The sequence below is a fragment of the Melanaphis sacchari genome, unplaced genomic scaffold (assembly GCF_002803265.2).
Source record: "Melanaphis sacchari strain LSU unplaced genomic scaffold, SCAv2.0 Contig0_pilon_pilon, whole genome shotgun sequence".
Taxonomy (NCBI): Eukaryota; Metazoa; Arthropoda; class Insecta; order Hemiptera; family Aphididae; genus Melanaphis; species Melanaphis sacchari.
In genome coordinates this window covers 4,692,318-4,704,402 of record NW_020270366.1, presented here as the reverse complement: position 1 = coordinate 4,704,402, position 12,085 = coordinate 4,692,318, and the positions used below count along the sequence as shown (strand labels likewise).

General features: G+C 29.4%; 1 long non-coding RNA gene across 1 annotated transcript in view; it reads right to left on the bottom strand.

Annotated features, from left to right (window-relative positions):
* Window positions 1-12,085, bottom strand: part of LOC112598206 — a 37,934-nt gene that overhangs the window by 20,691 nt on the left and 5,158 nt on the right. The gene's annotated exons all lie outside the window — the stretch shown is intronic.

Sequence of the window (12,085 nt, the reverse complement as noted above, 5' to 3'; positions counted from 1 at the left end):
TAGTAAATATACGATACACACGCACATATATACTTTGTAATATAATATTTATAGATATAATAATAACAATATTAATATAGAAAAATATACAATGATTGTGTATGCGTCACATAAATATTGACCCACTCAAAAAAAAATGTCACTTAAGCCGAAAATCTTAGTATGTTTTTCAAGTACATAATTTTTTTTTTTTTGAAAAACTCATAAGTGTTCACACGCACATCTTTCTTGACTAAAAATTGAATACGATGAGTGTTTAAAGAGGTTTCATTTTCCCAATAGTTTTTAAGGTGGTCAGCTTAAAAAAATCTAGTAGAATCGTATTTGAATTACAGTAAATATTCTATGTATAATAAAAAATATAATCGTTCTCTCGATGTTATAATAATACGCGTTTACAAGATAAGAGTAAAGTTCGTTATAAGATACTTCTAATAAATCGTTTAAATAAATAAATAGCCAGCGTTTAAAAATAAAATAAGGTCGGAAAATTGCATGATTTCCGTGGGCAACAATGAGAGAGATAGATATAGCGATACGTATAACAGAGACCGAAATCACTACATTTTCCGAGATTTCTAAAACGACTCCATCATTGTACACGTATCTAATATCCATAGGTATACACACATTGGCTGCAGACAAATCGTGAGTCTCCGGGGAATATGGGATGGTTTAAAATTTGCATCCAGTAATTGGCTGGAATCCCACGCGGTGCCGCCTGTGGCAAGAAAATGACTACGAATTGCAGTACTTATCCCGTGAAAACGCTGATAACGAAATGGCGGTTTCGGAATACTAATACAGTAATACATCATAATAATATCATACGCGTGTATATACTCGCATAAGTCGGAAGTTTCGCGCGTGCCTGCTGCAGTAGCCCCCAGGGATGATATCTCTATTATATACACCACGTGACGGATATATTGTCAGAACGGAAAGCGGGGACAATATTATATACGTATTGGACTTGATGTGCGCGCGTGCAGCATTATTTACTTTTCGATCTCGTTCCGGAGGCTATATAGTTACAGTGTTTTATCGTAAACACAAATTCGAATGAGATTTATTTTTCTTCAACTCTGCATAAAAAATACGCGCATTATGTAAAATCAAAGAAACTATCAGCATAAAGCTCTGCAGCTGCACAACTGCATCTTTCCAACGTATGTATATATATATATATATATATATATATATAAGTTTAATATACCATCATATACACGTGCAGCTCGAGGCGGTAGATCTTGTGTATGATACACAATTATAAATGCCCTCATACCCGCCTCTTTACATTACACGTCTTACCTTACACAATAACTATCCATTTAATGTTTGAAAACCTAACAAAATATGAAATCATTAGGTTATTTTTAAGATATTCGCTCATTGGTTCAACAAATCGATTGTCTACCAATTAAAAACAATCATTTTGATGAATAATAAAAAATTATCTTTATCGATTATGCGTAACTTTCTGATACAATAGTTATTTTTAGAAATCTCATTTCAAAAGTATAATTTTGAAAATAACTCATCGACGAATACAAATCGATGAGTGAGATACTGCACCACATTTATTTATGGATACGTTTATGCGAAGGCAAACAGTTTTTTAGAAAATGATATGCGTAGATAGTTATCTCGTCGTATAATTTATTATATGTATGTTCGATATGATTATAATCGTGTCGATCCGAACGCGGAAAATAAATTAAAAAAACTTTTTGCGTGATGTGATAACAATCCGATACTTCTATAATATTTATTATAGAAATTTATGTGCATAATATATAAATATGGTTAAGAAAATGACGTCGTTTGTTGTGTAGTACATGTATGATATATATAAATTTAATGATACGTTTAAACTCGTCAGCAGTGTATTATCATCATTGCAGTGCATAAAATGGTTGTGTATTATAAGACACCGCTCGCGGGCTTTTCTCCGCTCATTAAATGTATCTAATATATAAAAATTAAACTAAACAATGCGCACGTGTTTATACGTACATACTTAGTACCTACATGGCTTATAAATATCGAATACGATTAAAGGTATGTAAAAAACCCGATTCGCCTTTTTGACGAACATTATATATATATATATATATATATATATATATATATATATATATATACCGTTAACGGGCACATTACAAAATGTGCTACTGCTAAGGTGTTACGTACATATTAGATACCATAAAGTTAACGACGGTTTAAAAATGCATAAATATTTACTTAACAACTTTAAAAACGTCTATGACCATAAAACATGATATTTTTAACGACCAACATCGCAATTATCCCGAGCTCGCATTACACACGCGCGTTAATATTATAAGTTAATATACATCTATAATTATATACATCTATGTCCACATAATTATACAAAATAAACGAATAAACTAAACGAGTATTGTCTTGATGGCCGATGGCGTACACTATACGTACATGGTAATAATGACTATCATAATATTATTATTTACACCATCAAGAGCAATGCCATAGTTTCATTGGTATTTAGAAAAAACAAAATTTGTGCCCACTTTATTACCGCTATAGAAATATTATGATAATATTGTCGTTATCCTTATCGCAGTATCATTATCATAGTTTTTTCTTTTGTAAATATTAGGTACGATATAAATAACCCATAAATAAAATTATTCAATCATAATTTATTCATGAATGTATCTCGCATAATACGAGTATAATACATATTAATAATTATTTTTCCGAATCGTTTGTGAATATTATATTATAAATGATTCGAAAAAAAGTATTTTACAATTTTTTTGCAAGAAAACAATGAATAATGAGTATCGTAGATTGAACGTTTAAATTGTGCTCTAAATATTTTTGCACACTTAACAAGCACCCAAATTGTTAACCTTTAGCCTTTAGAGGCTATAATAAATATGTGGAAGATTTAGCAAGTAATTTTGACCGATGAATTTTAAAGGAAAGACCGAGTGTTTTGCTATATTTGTTCGAAATTTCAAAGTCTAAGGTATGCTTATGTTCTCCACCTGATTTGGGATTAGATGGTAACCGCGTGCATTGGTAAATATACGTTTTACTGATCTCTCTGTAGAAGAAGCAAATTTCAATATAAACTAAGTATAGTATATATTTCTAAATAAATTATAAATTGTTTAAATGCAAATTAGAATGTTCTAGAACTTAGATTATAGCATGTTTCTGCGGAAAAAATTAAATCATTCAAAATAAAACAGGCATTATGAGCATAAATATATAATCTAACGATCATATTTAAACAAAAAACTACAATATTGATAATATACGGTTTTCGATTTATGTTTCTCTCCGAATTAAATTTGTTTGCTACTACTTCATTACTTTAACACATTAATTAAACCACTTTTTATATACAACAATACGTGAACACGTACCGTATTATAACACTCTTATACCTATGTATACGCGTATATGTGATGAAGCGCGTATACGCCTCTACGTGTGTTGTACCATTTTTATTAAAGTACACAATAATTATTATAATACTGCCGCACTTTTCGTTCCAAGTTTTGAGTTCCTGCCAGACGAACATATCTAATTTATATATTGTCAAATACATTAATTTTCCAAACTGTCGGTTCGCATGCTAAATCATACGTATTTATAAAACCTCCATTAAATTTCGTATTGTGTTTATTATTATGAATGTAATTTTTTTCCTTATTTGCGGCTTTTTCTCACGCATGGTCCGTGTCTGTTTTTGTCGATTTGATTTACGTATATTATTGTTTACCAGTTACATATCAGATGTAAGCATGCAAAACACGACCAATGGTCACATTTTTCGCGTGAAATTTTTCATCGTTTCGGCGTGCTAAATTACACCGTAGAGACAAAATGGTTCCGAATAAAATGCAACTGCGCGAAGCAGGTGAGGTCAAAACACGATTGCGGCAATACCCCAAACGTTTCGTTATACTCATAATAAAATAATAATATAATAGGTGTATATGATATATATATATATATATGTATATATACATACACGCGCGTATATAATGTGAGGTGAGTCAAATAATAATAACAATAATACGATTGCAATATGTATAAAAAGAACAAGCACAAATGTGATATGAGTATAATATACGCCACACGTATATATAATACATAGCTACAGCCGACCTCATTGAAATACAAACGATTGCAGTCCTTCCCCTAAAATAAGAAGCTTCACAAAGAGGAGGGGTTTGGTAAAGGAAATCTTGAAATTTGTTTTGACGTGTATTGTCACCGTTGGATCGTAAAACGCGAGATTGAGTTTACTGCATCAAAAAGAAGCTTACGAGGGAGTTCCGAATAATACGCATAGGTAGTACAAAGATTTTGGAATATTTCGAAAGACATTTTTGTTTTCCCTATCTGAGTACACGCTTACTGAACATAAAATGATTATACCAGTGTTATGTTTATACTTTTATTATGTAAAAGTATATTTTGTGGTTGGAATATTTGGTGCACCGAAAAGTCATAAGAAGTATACTTTAACAAAACACTAAGAGATATTATCGTAGAAAAAAAATAATATATAAAAAATATTTTTAAACTACCATTTCTAATTATATATTAATATTTATTAAGTCGTATATCTACGTGTGACAAATGATAATATCATGTATGATCATTTTATTAATAATCATTTATCATTGTAAGGAATATTAGTTTTTTATCACGAATAACGAGTATAAGATAAAATAAAATAGCTTAAGCCATTGTGAAAACAATTTTAATCTATTTTATTGTTGCATGTGTGACATTAGTTTTATTACAAACAAATACTCTTAAACACTCTATACCTATATCTATTTACAAATATTAAATAAAACATATTTATACCGAAATTGGTAAAAAATGCTTTCGAAAAGTGTCAAAACAAACGAAGCATAATAATTCCAATGAAATGTCTGATAATATCTAAAACACATTTATCCGTTTAGGTATAAGTCCATTTAGGATAAATGTCTTTCAACATGAAAAACATAAATGACCCTAAATTCTAATCTAATAATTGTGCAATATACATAATATAATAAAAAACGAAGATTTTTTGATGAACTGACGCCTATAAATTTAGGTACTTACATAATATTATATATTTATAGGATCGTTTTTTACATATAACATTAATAACAAAATAAAAAAAGTTTAGTTTCGGTGCACTGTCACCATTTGATTATTATTCATTACCCTTATTAGTTTTTTTTACTGCTTCATAAATTTACTGCATTTATTCATATTATTATAAAGCTTCAAATCCGAGACGATTTCAATAAATATCTAACACGTTTCTCGGCTATAAAATTTGAAAATATACCTACATGTTTTTTTTTATTCAGACAATTAAATGTACCTACATTAAAGTTAAATTTCATTTAAATGATTTTATTTGCTTTTTTCACATTCATGTAATTTCCATTATTTATATTTCCTTAAAAACTAAACTCTAATAATAAATATCATATTTTTTATTACATTAAACATAATAAATATAATATATAATCAATAAATATCACAACACTCGTTCAATCATAATATAAAATATTATGAATCGATAAAGTTTTGCATCTATTTGTGCAATTTTTTACATTAGGTATTTAAAAGCACAAACTGTTAATTATTATGTGAATTGATTAAATTAACTTTTAAATAAAAAATAAAAAAATGTTATCAAAATTATTATAATGTATAGCTTTTATAAATAGATGCTTAATGTATAACGGTACCTATATTAAACGCAATAGCCAATAACAACAATTAGTTAATGGCGAATAAATCAAGATCAGAATTATTGTCTCCATTGAATATTGTTGGTCAATTAACTCGAAAAATAATTTATATTTTTTATTGATCTGACCCAAATGCATTGGTTTAAATACAATCATTAAGTAGTTGGTTTATATTTATGATATATATCGCTTTAAGATGTTACATACTGTTACAACTTGCGACAATCGTATACAATCAATTAAATCTTTATGGAACAATAATTATATCAATGAATCCATGCATATAAGCATATAACAATAATAATGCATATTATATAATATCACAGTATAAAAATTACATATATGCTGTGCACTCTTTTAATGTATATAAGTATTTAATACTATATTATTGTAATGCTAGAAGAAATTAAGTTTCAGTATTTTATGGCGTGCTTTATGTTTTATTTTATTGATGAAGTCTGCAGTATGCAGTACTGTCGAAAGTCGTTTGACAAGGCCGTACATAAATTTAATATACAGTGTGTTAACGCTTTTTTAACTATAAAATACGTGCAGATTTTCGTATATGTGTTTATGTTTGTATTTTTTTCCCCGTATGATTCCACTAAATGTTATCATTTTATGGGGTATTAATAAACACTACCTAGTATAATATTTTATTTTAGATGTATATAAAAACGCTGTAAAATCGATAATTATCATAACTTTTTAATATAAAATAAATAACTTAATTATAATATATCTATTTTAGTTGTCAGTATTTTGGTTCAAAACGAATGTGAAAAATTATATTATTGTGTGCACAAATATTAATATATTTAAATAGGTTAATTGTAAATAATATAGCATATATCTCGTATTATTGTATAGTAAAAGATGTTTAATGCCATACTCTAAATTTTACTATTGGTATTAGCTACAGTGCCTACTTTGACGTTTTTAATTCACGAAATCACATTCTACGTTATATATAAAGTATATAAAATACTATTATCTCATATTTTGGTTTTTAACGTTCATATTAATTGAGTGAATAAACGAACATTTTTAAGCAATTATAGTATTGTAAAACATATCATTATTGTTATTACGCAATTACTTAAATATATATCTATGATCAGGGAACTGGACTTCATAATCCATTATCGTCAAATCATTTAGCTAGGTATCTATGTAATAATTATGTAAGTCAGTCATCATAGATACTCGTCAAAAATTGCTGCTACGTGTATACGAGAATAAACATTAAGATTATGATTTCTGTCGATCATATTATTATGTAAACCTCTCACGATACCCTGTTATCGCCACTGTGAAGTGGTATATAATAAGGAGGTGGGAACGTATAGTAGTTATATGCATTTCGTGTCGCGATGGAAATTATAACATAAATAGTACATTGTACGCACTCGTAATATAATATAAATGGTAGCCGTTGGTTTGTGTTGTTCCTACTACTGCTGTTACGGGCACGTGAAACTCATTTCGTTCCGGTCGAACGACCATCGAAAGTCGTCTAGTCGTCGGGTTGGAAAAAGGGCCGCGCTGAGCATACGCGTATTATTATTATTATTATTATTATTATTATTATTATTATTATCCACGCATGACGATATAATATATATGTGATGCATACCTATATATATATATATATAAAAGAGCAAAGGGTATATTTAATATATACGTCTGTGAAGGGTGGAGAGAGAGAGATTTGACTGTTTGAGGGTGAAAGGGTGCGAGAGGGTACTTTCGACGAGGGTTACAATAAATGTATATACGTGGTATAGCATACTCTCCTCTCCCCAATCGACGACATTCCCAAAAACGCCCAGTTTTTTTTTTTTTGAACTCCTCTGTACACACGCGTATATATTATTATATATGTATATTCACATCGTATGATATAATATCAAATAACCTATCTACCTTTATTCGCGTGTGCATGCGCGTTTCCATCGAAGGAAAATCGGTCGAGCTTATAAGCCCCTCACCAACTTCGATCATTTTGCTGCTGCATCGAGAAACGACCTGAATTTGTCGTGCGCACGATCTTATATATTATATATATTTGTATGTGTGTGTGTGAAACGGCATACGATAACGATATGTACACACACACACACACACAGACACACACACACACATTTATATATAAGACCGCTTCAACAATTCGATCGCAAAGTTATTTTTTAGGATTTTCGGTCTCACATATATGTATGTCGTTTACGTAAATGGCTTCCTTTTTTTTTTAAATAGACATCACGATCAGTGACTTCGAACAATTTTTTTATCTCAGCACGAGTCTGAGTTTCTGTTGCGAAGCCCGGATGAGATTTTTGTTCGAGGTCATTTATTTTTTATTTTTTTTTCAAAAATAACGCGAAAGAAACACTTTGTGGCTATAACATAATATACTGCTTACAAAGAACAAAAAACAAAAACTTTGTCATCAACCTATCTTGATTCGATGAAAATATATTATATAAAAATCATAATCTCTATATAGCATATAATTTAATATATTTTTCACGCTTATATAGAAGAAATATATAAAAAAAAATATGTATTTCTTTAACGTTATTTCGCTCAATACGAGTATATGGCGTGATAGTAAAGTATCCTTATCTTGCTAAGAGCCAGTTAAGGCTTGAGCGGCAAAAATATTGATTCCTTTCATACTCAACCTTTATTGATAATTATTTGAGGCTTTTCCACTCTTTAAATAATTTCAGAATATATGTCACGCTCTAGTTAAAAAGAACAGATCGTTTATATTTATATACAAAATATAATTATATGGATTCAATTCCTTAACATCATATGATATATTATATAAGCACTATATGGAGTATGGACATAATATAGAATTACAACAATTGTTAGATCGATACAATAACAATAATGTAGTAAAACGGAGATAATTTTGACAAATGAAATAGTGAATTTTTATGCGCACGGCATAACAGTATACAATATTTAATATTAAGCGATAAAGGTCATCAGCTGAAATGTGTGTATTTTATTGTTTTATTTATGTATCCATATGTATATATAAACGCACCGTATCTATATTAGTTGTATAGTAATGCATTGTTGCAAATTGAAACATTTTTTTATTCAATTCTTTAGCTCTGCAACAGCTATGTGTTTTGACTGAATATAGATTTTTATTATATTATTATTATGTGAGTATGACGCGTTTTGAAGTTTCAAAATTTATATAATACGTATACATGTGTGTGTGTGTGTGTGTGTGTGTGTGTGTGTAGTACTTGCGCGTCGACAGGATTATATTAAATAATATACGCAAAAGCTGTCGCCGTACGTCCCTCAGTAATAATATAATATACATAATGCGAGTTTGGAGAAATATATACATATATGGATGTATACATTATGTATACCCAGTGCAAATAATGCGGGACGAATTTCGTTAGTTTTCAAAGAATTCCTTCGGAATTAAAGTTCTGCAAAGTTTATTTGTATACACTACAGCACACCATTATACTAAAACAGGAGCAGTTTGTTTATGTGAGCACAATTCGCCACGACGTCTTTCAATACATTATTCCAAGTCAATCTCAAACTTATAAATATATATATATATATGTGTGTGTGTGTGTGTATGTGTATGTGTGAGTGTCTTTATGTATAGGCGAGTCGAATAATCTAATGGAGTGTGTATATTGATGATTTTCCCGAGTGGTTTATAAATTATACGGGCGCCCATCTTTGAACAAAGTGTTTTAAATCTATGTACGAAAAATAGTTTATTTCAACCAGAGTTATTTTTCCACGCCCGCAGTCGTAGTCCAGCAGCAGTAAAATGAGTATAATAAATGTTATATACCTATAGGTATAGTTCAACGCTTTTCAAAATGACAACATAATAATAAACTAAAACAGACTATACGTAGTATACATTATTATACTATATAATGAATAATTATATAATCTGGAAGTCACCAATTGTTCTGAGTGCCACATTAGGAATTTAAGAAATTTTTTGGGGCCATTAAAATTTAATACACACGTTTTACTAAAGAAATGAATGCAAAATCAAAAAGCCAAATTAAATGTAATAAAAACCTCATTTAACTCACCATTAAAAATACATTTTTTGTTCGTAGACCAGATAAAATTCATCTAGAAACAATAATTTTGTGATATACAAGTATATACTATACCATGTAGAAAAATATATATACTCAAGATTAGATTATAAGGTTTACTGAAATATTTATATTTAATTCAATATAATTAAAGCAATCTTTGATCCTTTTAACAAATATTGGTTAATTTATCTAAAATATATTATAAATGTAGGTAAATTAATAAATATTTATACAAATAACCACCCTGTGGATTTGACAGTGCAAAGATCAAACAACATATTTACGACCGATGTTGGTGATAAATATAGACATATAGTACTTACTCAAATGTGAACGCCGTCTGTAGTCACAAACCTGACCTACGTTAGATGCTTATAAAATATAATAGTCACAATCGGAGTGCATCGTAAAAATCGTTTTTATCGTCTTCATGACGTCACCAAGCTAGTGCAATTTCAGCGTCATTGCAACGCCTATGCTGTGGTGATATGAACAGATATATGAAATTGTGTTGTAGGTACACTGACACATAAAGACCACATACACATAAAACACATACACTATTACAGAACATTCACCGCGATGTTCGTCCAGTCCATTATACATTATAAGACTTACCAAACATACTTCAAATTTAAATAAACAAATTAAATTTTTTTTAAAATACTAATATTAATTAATTCTATAAATTAGAACATCTCGTTTTAATCCTAAAAATATACAAGGAATCGTAATAAATATTTCCAACGACGTGACGTTTCAAAAATTAAATTGAAGCAATAAAATTATTGTTGGAGCTAAACACCCTAGGTATATAATTAGAAATGAATTGATTTTCCATATGTGTATGCAATTTAATGAGTATTATATATTAAAGTACCTATATATTATTATATTTTACATCGTAATACGTATGCATATTTATTTCGGTCGTAAAAGTGACATTGCGAGGCTGTAGCAGAAAGTCTCGACGGGGCACGACGCGACGGCGACGTTTCCGTTCAGAAAAACGACAGACGATGAAAATAAGAATATTTTCGACACCCCACCATCGTCCGTAGGATAATAATAATATTGTCCGATGCAGCTACGGGGGTCAAGGCCAAACTCGAAAGTATATAAAACCAAGTCATAAACGACAGACTAGAGTATTTCGCGCGTGCTATCCCATCATACGTGCACCACTTCGAGATATTATTACATCATCAACAATTTTCGTATTTTACTCTTGTAATAGAAATGTGCCGAAACTCAATGAATTATATTTAATTCTTTCTAAGAGAAGAGTGAAATTCGTAATATTTTCTGATAGTATATAATATACATGTGTGTATACACATCTACAAATTAATATCTATAGAGTAAAATTCGCTTATAGCTATTATAATTATTATCTACACCTATTATATGCATTATACGGTTCCGCGGACTCGATCTACAAAAGGTAAAAGTTAGTTAGACCATATAAAGACCCATATAGGTGCAAATAGCCTGGAATATCTGAGATAACCATTAACCACATAATGTCAACGAAATATAAAAATAATGTGGTAGATGAAATTTATTCACAATGAATTTGTGGGAAATTAGAACAGACTCATCATGATATTTTCGTAGTATTAAAAATAACGAAATTAATACTAAATAACATGATATGTACCTACCTATATGTACGAGAGTAATAATATAATAAATAATATACTGTTCTTGTAGTCGGAGCTGAATACAAATAAATAATAACTATAAGCACAAAATAGATGCAGCGTATTGATCACTCCGAACAATCCGACTGAAAATCAGCAACCTTTAATCTATGCTTAAACTCTTGGCAAAGTGATAACGAAGCGTAAAAAAATTTAGCTAAAATGTGTGGAGGCGTCACCATCGTAGTTAAAAAAAAAAAAAATTATAGCCAAACTTTCGTATTCTTATCTTTATAGTATCTCATACATTTTTATCGTCCGTTTATTTTGAATAAATACGATACAGAATAATGATAAAGTCTCGTATTTACCTGCTATAAATAGGTATTTTATACGTATTATACAAAGATAAGAACAGTCGAAGTCTGAAACCGTACCCACAGAAACGCGATATTTCATAAAATTATATTTTACGACGTCGTTCTTACAATACAATAATTGTATAATTATGTGCAACTGTATAGACACCCGTTATTTTATGACGTTTATTATTCGAATA